Raw genomic sequence first — 14,952 nt, 5'->3', positions numbered from 1 at the left:
GGTGACTCGAGGGGGGGGGTTTTCAATTTCTCCCCGAAACCTTTTACACGTTAATTGCTGTCGCTTTTCCCCCTTTCTCCTCTTCGCCCTTCTTCTTCTTCTTCTTCTTGTGATCTTTTCCTCCATCATCACCTCCTCTCTTCTCCTATCTCTCTAGCTTCATCTACACATCCCATCACATTCACACAGAGCGCTGCTGAATGTGTACCTTCCACGTAAATTTTCGCTTCTGGAAATTCTATCCGAAAACTTCTCATGTTTGCACAATATTTATTCAAGGTTTTCAATTTATGCTGAATGCTGACTGCTGTCTCTCCCTCCTGTAAGGTATTTATTTACACAGGAGCAGCGTTTTGTTAACGTCAGGCAGAAACGGATGGGACGGGGGAGGGAGATGGAAATGATTTAATTGAAAATGTTTTAATGACTTTGAGTCTTGTACACACGTGAGCGAAATAACGAAATGGAGGGGTTGGATGGCGGGAGTTCTGGATTGAATGGGAATGGAAGTTCGGTTTTTCAGGATGAATAAAATTGACTTTACATATTTTGAACGAACACCTAATACCCGGAGGACGAAGGGATTTTATTTTTTAGTTCTTTCGTTTTTTGTTTCTGAAACGGATGGGACGAGGGAGGGAGATGGAAATGATTTAATTGAAAATGTTTTAATGACTTTGAGTCTTGTACACACGTGAGCGAAATGACGAAATGGAGGGGTTGGATGGCGGGAGTTCTGGATTGAATGGGAATGGATGGCGTAGTGCCGGGATTGGATGAGAATGGAATGGATGGCGGAGGATTTAGAATGACTGCTGGAGGTTCAAGATTGGATTGGATGGGTGCTAAAATGACAAATGAATGTTCTATCATATAAATAATTTTGGAAGTTTACGTAGGTCATACCTAAAATCATACCCCTTTATTTGATTTCTTGTAATAAATTGTATGTAAAAAATGCGCGTTTCATTTCTTCGTTTCTCAAGTTTTCAACAAACCAAGGATATTATTTCTCATTCCAATTTCTTCTTTCTTCATTTCAGGCTAAACTAGAAACAAAAGCTCTGAAAGCAAAAAGGCCTGGCTTCACAGACGACCGATACAACGAAACTTCCTATTATATTGAAAATGGTGAGTACCAAAAGACAACCATCACATCGCTCCTAGGAGTTCTAGGCTTCTATCTAGGTGATGGAAATGATTTTGTCATTAAGAGCAGCCAGTGGCGATAGCACGTTAAAGTCACCTGTTTCCAATGAATCATTAAAGTTAAGCTAAGTTGCTCGTGGTTAGTATCCGGACGGGTGACCATCTGGGCAAATTGCGTGCTGCTAGCTTTTCCCGGCCCTATATGTACTCAGGCTGGGTTAATGTGAGGAGCCCAATCTGCCCGGTAGCTTGTCGTCAAATTGTGGGTAAAACCCGCGTCTCTCTAAAGACCTTAGCAGTTGCACAGAGACATTAAACCTCTATCAAACATATTCTTCGCATTTAATTCTAAAATTAGGTAGGTACAAAGGTATTCTTTAACCATGATCGAATAAACCACGGGCTAAAAAATTCCCGGAGGGACGGACCCAGCTTGTTTTTTTTCTACCGGAACATTTTTCTTGCTGATTATTTTCATTTTTTGCTCCCGGTTCCCGAGTTTGCAGAAGGTAACAGAAACAGACGTAGGTAAAGTAAAGTGATTTGTGAACATAGATTTTTTGCAAATTTTCTGTTAAATGTCTCAACTAGGTTATATTATGTAGTAATTTATATTTTGGAGCTAGGTTATATTGGAGCTATCCGAAAAAATAAAATTGGTTCCATGTTTGTTGTATTTTTTTGTGAAAAAAGGGGGTTTCATTATCATTATCTAACAGAAAACACAGAAAGGGACCGTCGTGAAAAATGGAGAGGGAGAAAAGAAAATGGAAGAAAGAGGAGAAGAAGACGGAGACGAAGGAAAAATTGGAGGAGGAGGGGGAGGAGTAGGAGAAAGAAGGAAGAAAGAGGGATGGATGGGATATGTAGAGGACAAATGGAGGGGGGAAATCCATCATTTAAGTGTATATGTAATATGGCACTCTGTAATATGTATGTAATATGGCACTTTGTAATATGGCACTTATACGCCTCTCCATATTTCCACAGAAGCAAAAAATACATTAATATTGTATGGTATGTGTAATTTATCAGGGTAGGTATTACATAACAGAATAAAACCGACGCAAAATACATAATACTCCACGTATCGACGTTTAAGAAACGACAGCGCCTAACAAGTATTTTTTCCTCACATTCTTTATTGCTTTATTCCTTTTGCAATTCTGTATTTGTAATACGCATTATTAATAAACTAAAAACAGTTTGACGAATTTTGCTTCACATAAAGAAAAGAAAGTAGAATATAAACTCGGGTTTGTCTTCATTCAGATACCTACATGTTGGATTCGGTGCTTCAGAATCCATAAGAAAAGGTTAATTTTATTCTGAGAAGTTTGCAAAGATGATCGATCACGTTCTTCTGTAAGCAACGTCCTACGATATAATGTACTTGAGTAGGAAAATGTATACCAACATTGCCCATATAATGTATGACATCAGATATTCAGGTAAGCCAGCAACAAGACCTCTCGTTATGGTCAGAAAACAACATTTTCTAGCGAGCAGGGGCGATAGCTCGTGGACTGCAGTAGTAACATTTTATGACCTTTTCCGAAAAAAAGCTAAAATATGACTAAATAGCATGATGTCATGACAATATGACATTTGGTTGTCTCTGCTTATTACTGATGTTATTAGGTAGGAAGTAGGGAGGTACTTATCTTAGAGATTAATTAAATGTCTCATTTTCCATACCAACACCTCTACCACTTTTCCTTTATTTATTAACTTTTCCTCGTTTTCCCCTACTTTTCTTTTTTACCCCTCGCACTAAAAGCCTGCCCTGTAAACGCTAGTTTGCGTGTTCGATTCCCACCCGGGGCGAACATTATCCTAAAATTCCTAATCAGAAAAAGTCTGTTCTCGGAACGGCTGTCTTTCTTCTGTCCTGTCTTCCTTCTCTCTTCGATTTCTGGAACGCGTCCTCTTTTGTTACAGTTTCCCTCTCCATCAAGATTCTCATAAGCTTAAGGCCAGCCTAGTTAGCTTAGTTGGTAGTGCGTCTGCCTTGTAAGCGCTAGGCCGCGGGTTCGCTTCCCGCCCGGGGCGGATTTTATTCTGATGGGATAATGTTCGCGAACGGCTGGCTTTCTCCTATCCTGTCTTTCTTCTCTCTTCGATTTCGGGACGATAAGACCATAGCAGTTACAGTTCCTTCTGTCAAACCTCTTCAAAAAAAAAAAAAAAGCTTAACCCATCCTTTAGGGCTGTTTGCTCCTACACCTAAGCCTCGGAGTGAGCTTTTTGTGTATGGGATTCCCTCATTATTCATCGACTGGGATTCGAACTGTGGTCCTTCGGTTCTGAATCCAATGCCTCAACAACTGCACCTTTGGGACCATCAAATGTGTGGGAATTTCATCAACTGTGTTAAGTGATGCTTGTCACAAATTCCCCGCTTAATACACTATCGACTGGGATTCGAACTGTGGTCCTTCGGTTCTGAATCCAATGCCTCAACAACTGCACTATTGGGACCATCAAATATGTAGGAATTTTATCAACTGTGTTAACTGCTTGTCACAAATTCCCCGCTTAATACACTACGCTACCTGCCTCGGTGGTGTAGTGGTCAAGGCGCTCGCTTGGTAAACAGGAGGGCGTGGGTTCAATCCCAGCCGAGGTATGGAATTTTATCCTCAATATAATTTGAGAATTTGACCACAATAATAGTAGTAGCCTACTGCTCGAGTAAAGGGACTTTTCAGTCCTATTCGAGCAGTATAAATATTAAGCACTATTAAGCACTAAGCACTATTTAAAATTCCAGACTTGGACTCGAACCACCGACGTCCAGATTCAAATCCCACCGTGCTAACCACTACACCACTGAGGTTGATGACTGTCAAACATACAGTATAACAGCTATAGAGTAATTTTGTGAACAAAGAGCACTTATAAAAATGTCCAGTCCTACGCAGTTTAATAAAGTATTTTTAATAGCAATTTAAGTATTTTAACAATTTTCATTCCTGATGAAAAGTTGCAAAGAATAGCAATTGGGGCAACAGTAAAAATGTCCTTTACTCTCTAACAATTTACCTGCGATTAAATGGCTCGTTAATCGTTAAAATTTTGGCTGTCACAATCACAACACCACATCATAATTGTCACGTGATAAAAATTTCGTCCATCAGGTTTCAACCACAAAAACCTGCCGTGTGTTTTACAGTTCGTGACGCACGACCACAAATTCCACCCTGATAATCTGTAGAAAACCTTTTTTGATTAAATTAGACATGTGTGTGGGGGCCCCGAAAAATGTTCAAAATTCATATGACCAATCAAATTTGGGGATTATACCTACATGTGTGGGGATCCCGAAAAATATTCAAAATATATACATATGACTACGTATAAGCAAATTCGTTGAATGGATGATTGATTTTTTCTCAATTTTGATCAGTAAATTGTTTCTTTTCAAATTAAATTGATCCCAAAGGCGAGGTAAACCTATTACCGTTGACAAATCGAGTGTAAAAAATTATGAAATAGAGGTGTACCATGACGACCATGTCAAGTATCGGCTTATTTGTTAGGAAAACAAGAGAAGTCTTAAATTTTCTCTTCTTTTCCTAACAAATAGAGGCAAAATAATATCATGTGTCCCAACCAACTCGACCCCTTAGTTTACGTGTCCAATGTCACCAATTATTTCCATCCACTGGAATCCGTTAGATGGGATTGAACCCATACCCTTCTGGTTAGCAGGCGACCTCTACACCACCGACAGTAGCTCATTCTATTTGAATGTTGTCTGTTTCAGGTAAGAACATCACCTCATCTTCCATACTGGTGTTGGAATACCAGCGGATTCTATTCCATCTATGTTCCCGAGACCATCAATCCAAGATCCACTCTTGTAAGTTATTTCACCATCAGGTATTCAGGTAAGTCAGCAACAAGACCTCTCGTTATGATCAGAAAACAACATTTTCTAGCGAGCAGTGGCGATGACTCGTGGACTGCAGTAGTTCCCCATGGATTACTGGAGTTCGGCAACTTTCGGTGTGGTTAGTGTAGGGATGGGAAATCGAAACAAAAGTATCGATTCGGATCGAAACGTAAAGAATCGATCCAGCCTAAAAATCGAAACAAAAGAATCGATTCTCCGAAAATCGATTATGGATTATGGTATATACAGTATATAGGGGGGAGGGGGCCTCAAGCTGATTCCTGATTAGACTTAAATTGACCGATTTGTTCGACATGTTCAGCTGTCGGCGCCCATACAAAGCATACAATGACTTGACCACTTACCCAGTAATGTGTAAACCCAACTACTCAAAATCTCAAAAATTAACATCGAAGTATTGATGCGGTCAGAGGTAGGAAACTTTTTCCAATCAATTCCGGGTTTCCCAGGCTTACTGTAAGCTTCTGGTTTCGAATACATAAATATGTAGCTTCCAGGTTGTTGAGTGTAGTGGACAGCTATGATTATGAAGTTATGAACTGGGATACTGAATTTCATGTTGAGTACGAATACAAACAGAGTGTAGAAATGCTCCTTCACTAGTTAGGTAGTTAGGTTATAAGCATGACATGCTGTCAATGTCATAATAAGAGGTGCGACAAAATGCTGCTATTATTGCTACTGCTGATGCTACTGCTCCTTAGTGCTGCTGTTACTGCTGTTGTTAATGGTACTACTGCTGTTGTTAATGCTATTGCTGCTGCTGTTGTTAATGCTACTATATTGATGCTACTGCAAATGCTCGTGCTTAGTCATACATAAAATTCAAAACGTCTCAAGTGTTTTACGACAAAGGCAGAGGATTGATTCCTCCTCCTCCTCCTCTTCCTCCTCCTCCTTTTCTTCTCTTCCTTTTCCTTCTCCTTAATTCTCTCTCTCTGCCACCTTCTTCATTCACTTCTCCTTCCTCGGTGAAATTGAAGGTAAGGAAGCTGAGAAGGAAAGATAAAGGAGAGGGAGAAGAAGAAGAAGAAGAAGGAGAAGTTGAAGGTAGTACGTCTTATCCTCCTCCTCTCTTTCTCCTCATCCTTTCCTTCTCTTCTGCCTCCTCCTCTTTCCCCTCCTCCTATTCAAATTGACGTACCTACTACCTTCAAACTTCAACTTCTCCCTCGCCTTCATCTTTCCTTCTTCTCCTCACCTTCAGTTTTACCTACTACTACCTACTAATGTTCCTTCTTCTTCTCCTCCTGCTCCTCCTCTTCTTCTTCTTCTTTTTGTTCTCCTCCTTCTTTTCCTCCTCCTCTTCTCTTCTTTTTCCTTAATTTGCCTCCTCTTTATCTACCACATTCTTCATTCACTTCTCTTTCTCCCTTTCCTTCTTTCCCTCCTCCTTTTCTTCTCATCCTTTCCTTCTCTTCCGCCTCCTCCTATATTCAAATTGACATACTACCTTCAAACTCTTCACTTCTCCTCCTTCTTCTCTCTCTCTCGTTCATCTTTCCTTCTCCTCCTTACCTTCAGTTTTACCTACTACCTACAAATGTTCCTCCTCCTTTTTTCTTTTTCTCCTCCTCCTCTTCCTCCTCATTCTCCTCGGTCCTGTGTCCCCCACCACCAAATTGAGCATAAAATGGCACGGAGCCAATACGTTGAAGCAAAGGCTTGACACAAATTTCAATTTACTTGGGCAATTTTCTTTCCTGTTAACAGCGTTAACGTGCATGGTTTCATCACCCTCTTCCAATGAGGGGGAGGAGGAGGAGGAGGACGAGGAAGAAAAGGAGGGAAAGGGGGAGGAGAAGAAGGAATAGGAGGAGGAGTTGGGAAAGAGGATAGAGAAAAGGTTAGGGAAGAGGACATGCTTGGGAACAGAGGTTAGGGGAGGAAAGAGGACATGTTTAGAGGAAATAGGACATTTTAGAGAAGAAGAGATGGGTGCAAGATGTAGATGTTTCGTTGGGGAACAGAAGAGTAGAAGTAAGGAATGAGTTAGGTGGCGTAGACATACCTAATCATGCTGTGATGGCAAACTGTATCCGAATTATACCTAGTTGCAGATGCAGATCTGATGAGGATAACAGTCCCAGTAGTGTAGTTGGCGTAGTTGCTAAGGCGTGGGATTCATAACCTAGCCACCTAGGGGATTGCGCTGCGGTTCAAAATCCAGCATTTGCCAGGTCTCAAAAATTGTTTTGTCAAATCCATCAAAATGAGACAAGCCCTGCAATAATTATGGTGAAAGAAACAAACGAACAAACAAATAATGGACAATGTGAAAGGTGATAAAATAGCCAAGTTAGAATTTAAAACTCACTTCGTTTGTTCTAAAATGTATTTTTTTTTTTAAAGAGGTTTGACAGAGGGAACTGTAACTTCTATGGTCTTATCGTCCCGAAATCGAAGAGAGAAGGAAGCCAGGATAGGAGAAAGCCAGCCGTTCCGAGAACTCTAAAATGTAGACATTGACTGTCTCGGAATTAACTTCGTTCAGAAATGTAGACATTGATTGTTCTGTCCTATAACATCTTCATTAGACTTGTTCCATTGTCTTTACTTCACTCGACCACATGTTTCTGAGGTATCATGGTAGGTACACTCGTATGTTTTTATAGCCAAATATAATCTTAATCCTTTCCTGTATTCACCTGCTTTTCTTTTTCCTCCTTTTTTTTCGGCTCCTTTTCCTTTCCTCATCTTTTTTTCAATAAACGTCTTTGTTATTCTTCTCTCTCTCTCTCTCTCTCTCTCTCTCTCTCTCTCTCTGATGTCCTTATAACCCTTTTTACTTTTTATTCAAAGTCTTTGCAATTTGCACACTGACCGCATTTCCTTTGCAGACCATTAAAGGGAAGTCATTTGTATATGAGGTTTGTCACAACGTGTGGTCGTGGTCGCCATATTGGATTTTAGGCTCCTCTTCCTGTTTTCAATGTTTCCTATTTACATATCTCCGACGACATTTCCACTAAAATTGGAAAATAGGTTTCTGAGGTTCTGGACCTTTGCATTGTCTTTACTTCACATGTTTTCTGGCCTTTGCAATTTGCACACTGACCGCATTTCCTTTGCACAACATTAAGGGGAAGTTATTTGTATATGAGGTTTGTCACAACGTGTGGTCGCCATCTTGGATTTTAGGCTCCTCTTCCTGTTTTCATTGTTTCCTATTTACATATCTCCGACGACATTTCCACTCAAATTGGAAAATAATTGATGTGATATTGCGTATGACATTGAAAGCTTTGTCAAAGAAAGGCTGAATCTTACTTAAGCCAATTTCTGGTAAAATAGATTTTCTGGTCCGCCATGGCAAACCCTGTTTCTGAACAAGTCTCTTACTCCCCATGTTACCATACTTATAATTCTGAAATATTTTTCTTGTCTTTCAGTATGTAATCTTGAAAGTTAGGTTTTATCTTGAAAGTTGCTCAACATTCGAAACAAAAAGCTGAGATTTTCGTTTTTAGGTTCTTCCTGTTTAAAACCCGTCAATATTATTGTTCTTGAATTCGGGGTCGCGAGATACTAATGAGATGCAAAGATTTACTAACGAAACTACTTACTTAGCTCTCACTTAAGTATACGTATTACGTATTATGCCAAGTCAAGAAAGTTTGACAGCGTTGGTAGTATGGCAGCTTTCTTATTTTGGCGGTGCACATAAGCTCAATCAATTCAACATTTGACTTTGAGAGGGCATCAGGGCACACTATTTGAAGTATTTGAGAAGGTTGACACCGTCTGAAGAACATACTATACTTGATGAAATCTGTTTTAATTGAGAATATCTGTGTGTATCAAGCATTTAAACTCCAGAGTCCAGATACTCATAAGAGTATATGTACATTCAGTCGTAGGCTGAGATCTTCGATGTACATAATATAGGGTACAAGGAGGTATGTATTTTAAGTAATAGAGGCTAGAGCTAGAGCTAGATAATATTTGAACTTCTACGAAAATATCAAATACCTACCTACACAGTTACCTACCTAGTTAATTTCTATTCCATGTCGGTAAAGTGTGGTTCAGCTGAAAGTTGTAGGAAAATGCAAAGTTACATAGGAAGTTCTAGGTGAAATTGTTCGCTACAAAATGGGGATTAGAAATTTGGTATTCCAGAGAGTGTCATGAATTTGTTTTAAAGTTCAACGAGTTCACACTTTCCATCAAAATTAAATCTGATTTGAAAATTTTCTCGCTATGAATTCAGATTCAAAGGAAGGAAAGTTGCAATATGGAAGAAAAAGTATGTTAACTATGGCATTTGGCTCCTCTTGCTAGGAGCCAAATGACGTAACCATCGAATTCTTGTAGTAACTGTGTCCAAAGAAACTTTGACTCATGAAACTCATGATCGACTGTCTTGTATTAGATACACCTACGCACACTTATCTACTTTACATTGGATCAAATGCACGACTGCACACTTATACGGAACAAACTTAAGGTGACGGAACGTATCCGTGACGGACAAGTGTGCGTGGACCTTTCTACTTACCCCGTATACAATATACTGGACAGGACACCTTTGACCCACGTCTCAGGAAACATCTTCACCAGGCCTCAACCTAGCCTCCCTAATCAATTAACTTCCACCACCACACTTCCGTCATTTCTTTACCTAATGGAAGACAACTAAAGACAAGATATAGGACGGAGGGATTTCACTAATGCCAAAGGAAACAAGGAGAGGCAGAGGAGATGTTTGTCTCAGTTTACATGACGCAAAGCTTTAATTTCGTAAGGCATTGATGAGTTGTGAGCGTGTTTACACTGAATTTGCCAGTATTTCACTCACTCAAAACCAGGTATGACGTTAAACCCTCACTCTAGCTTCCCAAGTCTTTCAACAGGGCTTCTCCCTTAAAAGCTTTTTTGCTCTGCACGCTTTTTTGTGATACCTGAGTATTGGATTTAAAGGAAACGCTTGTCACCCCCATGCCCATGTACATTGTACAAGGTGGAGTTTTCCCACGGGAAAGCTGTACGGACTAAGACCTCACGTTTATGGCGGGAGTAATTTTAATCCTGGATCGATTTGGAGACTGTAAACTTGGATTAAGGATTCAAGTGATCAACCAAAGATTGCTCTAAAGTGTAGGGAGATTATTGAGAAGTAAAAGTCCTGGATGATGCAATCCGCAATCCGGAATAAGCATTTTTTACTGAAACTTGGCCTGCTGAACTACCATCACACCGGCACCTTGTCTGTCGTACGCGGTACGTTCCGATAGAGAAATTTGATACAAAAAGTAAAAACGGCGTAGCGTATTATCAGCGAACTTCAGTAATGAATTTTCAACTCTGTTCTCACCATTTCTAGTATTTCTCCAAAAATTAATGAACACGTTTACAAATTGCAAAGTTTACCGAAACTTCGGATAGAAGCACCCTTACCTCTCTCTATGCAATTGCATATGACGTTACACGTACAGCTTCTTCTAAAATCATTTAGAATCCTTTACAGTGTATGTTTTGCTCTCAGTTCATTAAGGACGAGACCATTATCACGTTCGGGATTGTGGTTCACGTACGGATGGGGTCGAATATCCCAAAATGTTTCATCAAACATTGTTTTCGAATATCCCAAAATGTTTCATCAAACATTGTTTTCAAGATTCGGTGACTCGAGGGGGGTTTTCAATATCTCCCCGAAACCTTTTACACGTTAATTGCTGTCGCTTGATCTCTCCTTTTCCCCCTTTGTCCTCTTCGCCGATTGTGGTTCACGTTCGGGATGGGGTCGAATATCCCAAAATGTTTCATCAAACATTGTTTTCAAGATTCGGTGACTCGAGGGGGGTTTCCAATTTCTCCCTGAAACCTTTTACACGTTAATTGCTGTCGCTTGATCTCTCCTTTTCCCCCTTTCTCCTCTTCGCCCTTCTTCTTCTTCTTGTGATCTTTTCCTCCATCATCACCTCCTCTCTTCTCCTATCTCTCTTAGCTTCATCTATAACACATCCCATCACATTCTCACAGAGCGCTGCTGAATGTGTACCTTCCACGTAAATTTTCGCTTCTGGAAATTCTATCCGAAAACTTCTCATGTTTGCACAATATTTATTCAAGGTTTTCAATTTATGCTGAATGCTGACTGCTGTCTCTCCCTCCTGTAAGGTATTTATTTACACAGGAGCAGCGTTTTGTTAACGTCAGGCAGAAACGGATGGTTTCTGAGGTTCTGGACCTTTGCATTGTCTTTACTTCACATGTTTTCTGGCCTTTGCAATTTATTCAAAGTGGAGGGAGAAGGAAGGAAAAGGAGGACCGTTTGAATAGAAAGCATCTTGTACAAATCTGGTTACGGGGTGCTCTCTCGCTCTCGATAGCATAATCTGGTAGCTTTGAGGATATCGATAACCCCTTTTGGAATACGTTCTAAATAAGCAAACAAACTCGGTGAAAAAAGTAGTGGGCCAACTTATCACTCTGAAAGAAGGAATTGTTTTTGTTGCATTAGTGTTGGAACCTCTGGTCTAGAAGAGATGGTACAGTAACAAGGTAAGAAAGGGATTTTGGAGATGGTGAAGATTTTCCTATATTCCTATATTTGTTGGCACAAATCCTGGAAAGGTGTCTTCAGAGTATAGTCTGGAGTGCGTTTGTCCCAACGCGCAACAGGAACTGAAGGTGTGGCAATCTGGCAATCCTACAGTCAGTCGATCAACATCAACTGGAACCCATATGACGCTATAAAGCGTGCTAAAAATCAAATGGTTTTGATGAAATGTTTTTGTCGTTTTCAGGCGATTTTGATAAGATGATAATGATAAGTATTAGATGTTGCTTTGGACCTTTGCCTGAGGAGCACTGCAAGGGTTCAAGCATAGAAAATTCAATATCACTGATGAAATGTTTTTGTCGTTTTCAGGCGATTTTGATAAGATGATAATGATAAGTATTAGATGTTGCTTTGGACCTTTGCCTGAGGAGTACTGCAAGGGTTCAAGCATAGAAAATTCAATATCATGGTAGGTACACTCGTATGTTTTTATAGCCAAATATAATCTTAATCCTTTCCTGTATTCACCTGCTTTTCTTTTTCCTCCTTTTTTTTCGGCTCCTTTTCCTTTCCTCATCTTTTTTTTCAATAAACGTCTTTGTTATTCTTCTCTCTCTCTCTCTCTCTCTCTCTCTCTCTCTCTCTCTGATGTCCTTATAACCCTTTTTACTTTTTATTCAAAGTGGAGGGAGAAGGAAGGAAAAGGAGGACCGTTTGAATAGAAAGCATCTTGTACAAATCTGGTTACGGGGTGCTCTCTCGCTCTCGATAGCATAATCTGGTAGCTTTGAGGATATCGATAACCCCTTTTGGAATACGTTCTAAATAAGCAAACAAACTCGGTGAAAAAAGTAGTGGGCCAACTTATCACTCGTGTTTAGAAACGTTTTGTGTGGTTGGTATCTGGACGTATGAGCGTCTGGGCCAACACGTGTTGCTGGCTATTTCTGGGTGCACTCAGCCTCGTGAGGACAGTTAAGGAGCTGGTTGACAATGTAGCCAAAAGGCGAGGCATTAAAGCCTGATTAATTAGTTAACGACCTTGTGAGTAGTTAAAGCTTCCTCTCACTTAAAAATCTTGTTTCATTTTCACTGAAAATTTTCCATCGAGTGTCACCCTGATTAATTAGTTAACGACCTTGTGAGTAGTTAAGGCTTCCTCTCACTTAAAAATCTTGTTTCATTTTCACTGAAAATTTTCCATCGAGTGTCACCATGCAGAGTCTCAAAGTAAGGGTAAATTTTGTGCTCCACCTCAGTGGAAACTCAATTTTATCCCGTTATCTCTTTTCTCGTATGGTAAGGTTTCGGCTTTTCCTCCAGCCTTTAATCTGCTAAGGAAAACCCCACCGCTAGTTTTTTCTTCAGGATGCACCGACTCCTGTCAACGTCAATGCAAAGGATACTTGATACTCCTTTGTGACGAAACAGGAAGATTGACAGACAGAAGATGTCAGGATGTCTCAAAGTTGAGAATAGAAGACTTTAATACCTATAAAATAATGGCCATTTTTTGCTCGGACAGGACCAAAGAGTCCCTTTATCACAGCGGAAGGCTGGGATAAAGGGACCAGAAGGCTAGTTTTATAGTATTGTGGTGAAATTTCTTAATGTTGAGGATAAAATTTCATACCTTCCCTCAGTTGAACCCAAAACCCACGCCTCACCATATATACTCATGTCAAACATTGTCAGTTTGTTAGTATCAATATGTAATAGTTTGGGAACCTCCTAGTATATTAATCTTCTTATATTATAAAATCAAGATCCATTCACTCATTCACATTTCACACACTGATCGCTCTATCTCCTGAACCACAACACCTAGAAAGCTGAAATTTGGTAGAAATATTCCTTTTATGGTCTAGGTGTGCAATAAGAAAGGATTTTGCGAAAATCTAAACCGATCCTGAGATATGAAATTTTTGATCGCTAAAATCTCCACCATAAGAAATACACAGAGTGCAGAGACTGCGGGAGAGAAATGTTAAAGCAGCGCGCACACTGATCATACACTTACAACACTTCAGATATTTCCGACAAATTTTGTATTTTGCTTCCTATGTTAAGTAATGGTAGTCCGCACACCTATCCGTATCAGACATTTCCAACACTTACGACATCATCATACACTTCCAACCTCTTTCCAACATATTCTTGATCTCTTCTTTCTACATGTCCGAACCATTGAAGCCTACCTCTATGTAATTTTAATTTTGATCGTTTTTCTCTCCTCCACAGGCCTTAGAAAAGTGTACCCTTACTATTTCACGTTCACTACATTCACCAAAGGGAGATGGGTGGGTGAAAAGATATTGGATGTGTTTGCCCGCGAGTTCCGAGCTCATCCGGCCGAAGAATATGTGAGTATGTCCGGTGTCCGGAGTTTATCCGGTTGGGTTAACCAATCCAATTTTTTTACTTTCCTTTTATCGGAGAGAGTTCCACAGTTCACAGAACTTCTACATAGTAAATAAGAATTCATAGTAAAACGGTATATAATTATGTGTTTATGTTGAAAATTAAACTTCAGAACCAATTGAAGAGATGTAGAGAGACTAGAGAGCTTAAAAAACTTAAAAGAAGCAGACGATCGTTTTCTAACTGAGGTACTTTGCTTTCAACTTTCATTCAGTCATTTCCTCGAAATGAAGCGTTTCTTTTACAAACATGTGCTTTACCTCGGAGCCTTTTCCAGTTAAATATTAATATCTCAGCAATATCGGAATAGAAAGCATGAAGTAATGAAGTGATTGAAGGATGCTAAAAAGGCTAATATTTCCTGGAAATGGCTATCCGTTCTAAGAACGGCATTGCCAAAATATCCGCATTTAAAATCAAAAAGTTACGGGTTTTTTTGTTTTTCAAAATTTCAAACAGGCTTCGATAAAAACAATTGAAGCATAAATTCTGGGACACCCTGTATATATCATTGGGTTTCTCATGTCGACATATGAGTACCCCTATGTTACATGAGATATGAAACCATTTGATATCATTTTGTTCTGGCTTGGGGTGTAAAATATTTGCTATTATCTCCCTCTCTTCCCTTATTCCCCTCCAATCTCCTCTCCCCTCCTTCCATTCCGCTCTCTCTCTCTCTCTCTCTCTCCCTTCCACTCTCTCCTACCTCTCTTTCTCTGGTTCCCTCTCCCCTTCTTTCTTTCATTCCTTCCTTTCTCTCCCTCTCCCTTCCTCAATCTGAGTTCGTTTCTCTCTCTCCTCCTCCTCTCTCAATCTTTCTCTCTCCCTCCTTTTTTTTATCCTCCCTCCCTCTCCCTCTTTTCCTTCTTCCTCCTCCCTTTCTCTCTCTCCCCCTGATTCGGGTAACCTGATACTATGTGGCATGTGTGGCGGTTTTGTGTATTGCATAACC

General features: G+C 39.9%; 1 long non-coding RNA gene across 1 annotated transcript; it reads left to right on the top strand.

The window, feature by feature from the left end:
• The first annotated feature begins 641 nt into the window (after window positions 1-641).
• LOC113471188 lies at window positions 642-13,930 on the top strand. The gene is made up of 2 exons (XR_003393982.1): window positions 642-1,131; window positions 13,818-13,930. It is a non-coding gene; the product is annotated as an uncharacterized LOC113471188 (long non-coding RNA).
• Window positions 13,931-14,952: the final 1,022 nt, after the last annotated feature.

This window comes from Diaphorina citri, unplaced genomic scaffold, assembly GCF_000475195.1.
Source record: "Diaphorina citri unplaced genomic scaffold, Diaci psyllid genome assembly version 1.1 scaffold2142, whole genome shotgun sequence".
Lineage (NCBI taxonomy): Eukaryota > Metazoa > Arthropoda > Insecta > Hemiptera > Psyllidae > Diaphorina > Diaphorina citri.
This window is presented reverse-complemented; position numbering and strand designations above follow the sequence as displayed.